This window comes from Montipora foliosa, chromosome 2 (genome assembly GCF_036669935.1).
Source record: "Montipora foliosa isolate CH-2021 chromosome 2, ASM3666993v2, whole genome shotgun sequence".
NCBI lineage: Eukaryota > Metazoa > Cnidaria > Anthozoa > Scleractinia > Acroporidae > Montipora > Montipora foliosa.
Window position 1 is genome coordinate 30857673 of NC_090870.1, and position 2500 is coordinate 30860172.

Genomic DNA, 2500 nt, shown 5'->3' on the forward strand with positions numbered 1-2500 from the left:
TCGCGTCACTTCCTTCATACACTCAGAGACGAACTGGGTACCAAGGTCGCTTAAGATCTCTTCAGGCACTCCCAAACGACTAAAGATATCCACCAACGCTTCTGCCACAGTCTCAGTATCAATATTCTTCAGCGGGACAGCTTCAGGATAACGAGTTGCAAAGTCGACCAATGTCAATATATATCTATGACCGTCCTCACTCGGGGAACAATAGGTCCAACCAGGTCGATTGCTACTCTCTTAAATGGCTTGTCAATTAATGGCATCTTCTCTAGGGGAACCTTCGGTACGGAACCCTTGTTAACTGTCTTCTGACATACATCGCAGGACTTGCAATAACGAGTCACGTCCCCTTGAATGCCTGGCCAATAGAACGCGCTTTGAATCTTATCAGTCGTTTTCTTTATTCCCATGTGACCTCCCATGATCGATCCGTGCGCTAGTTCCATTATTCGATTTCTCAGCTTCACAGGAACCATAACCTGCTTCAGGGGTTTACCTCCGTTCACATAAGGGTGCTTGTAGACGCGGTACAGAACTCCACCTTTCACTTCAAATGAAGTCTCAGCCTGGCCTCTCACAACTAAGTCATCTTTCTCCCAAAATTTCTGTAGGCTCTCGTCATCACGCTGCATCTGCTTGAGCTTTTCTCTATCAACTACAGGACTTTCTTTGGTATCTGGTACCTTCAACGGAATATGTTCTCCAGCTTTCTTAGCTTGACTTCTCGTGGTTACAGCACAAGCTTCTTGTACAGGAACTTGCCAGCTTGGGTCTGGGTCGTCAGCGGCTCTTGCGCCTGGTACATTACCAATAATTAAATCATAAACAGCATCGGGAAGACACTGCGCTTCCACTTGGCCCTTGAGATAAGGTGTATCAACATCAATCTTTGCGATGGGAACTTTCCTTGCCGTATTGTCAATGAGCAGCATAACATTAAATTCACCAGTAAACTGATCCTCAGACACAAGCTCCCTCTTTACTACAATTCCACTACAACCAGTATCTCTCAGGACATCAACAGGTTTCTCTCCAACTCTACCTTTCACGACAGGCATTTTACTTCTCCCTCCAGTCAACGGTTCAACACAAGCACTACTCAACAATGGAATCTTCTTACCACAGGCTAACAGCAGCTTATCATCTTTAATACAGGCCTTAACTTCTTCATCAGTAGGTTTAACCTCAGGCGGCTGAACTAAACAACTGGCACTCACTTGACCACGCTGCACAGGGTTACCATCCCTACTTTGTCCTCCTGATCTGCGTCCACCTGATCGACAGTTTCTAGCTTCATGTCCCAGCTTACCACATAGGAAACACTTTCTTGTTAGGGTTGGGCAGTTGACGGCTTTATGACCTCGGGTGTTGCACTTAAAGCAATGCAGAGCTGGTGGATTAATCTGCATGTTCTTGGCTTCGTCCCTCTCAGGCTGCACTGTTGGCTTTCTGCCCGCTGAGCTGAACAAATGTTTACCATGAGCCTCCAAGTACTGGTCAGCGATCTTCGCAATCTTTGCCAGGGTCTCAGGTGCCCTTTCTCGCAGGTGAATTGCCAAATCCTTAGGGCAAGAGTCAATAAATTGTTCTTTCACGATCAAGTCCTTAAGACCATCAAAGCTTCGCGCAGTATCCGAAAGCTCCAGCCACCGTAACAGGTATCTGTCCAGTCGCACAATAAACTGCTCCGGACTTTCGTCAACTTCTGGTTTGGATGCTCTAAATTTTCGACGATAGCCATCTTCGGTAAGGTCATATCTCTTCATTAACGCAATCTTTACCCTGTCATAATCCTTAGCTGCGTCCTCCGATAGACGTGAATACACTTCTAGTGCCCGTCCAGACAACAGAGCACTGAGCTTCGATGCCCATCCATCTTTTTTCCACTTAGCTGTCTCGGCAAATCTCTCGAACCTCTGCAAATACGCGTCCAAATCGTCTTTACCGTCAACAAACGAGGGGAGTTTAGGTGCCTTAGCCCGATCCTCTGTCACTTCAGGACGCCCGTCAGCACTCTCCACAGCCAAACGCGCAATCTCCAACTCATGTTCTCTTTTTGCCGCTTCAATAGCCTCTTTCTGTTTCAACAGCTCGGCTTCCATCTCCAATTTTCTTAGTTCGCGTTCCTGTCGCCTAGTTTCTCTCTCTTCGTCTTCTCTTCTTTTATCTTCTTCAAGTAATCGACGCCTCTCTTCCTTTTCTTCTTCAAACCGCCTACGCTTTTCTTCTCTTTCTTCCTCCAATTGTCTTCGTTTTTCTTGTTTTTCTTCCTCCAATTGTCTTCGTTTTTCTTCTTTTTCTTCCTCTTCCTTCCTTCTTTCTTGTTCATATTGTCTGCGTTTTTCTTCTCTTTCTTCCTCTTCCCTCCTTCTTTCTTGTTCTAACTTTTGTTGCTTCTCTACAAACTCGAGCAGCTTTGCTCCTTCCAATCCAAATTCTTTTCCATCTGCAAAAGCTTTTCCATTTCCATAGCAGTGTTTCACAGCAAAAACGCAAT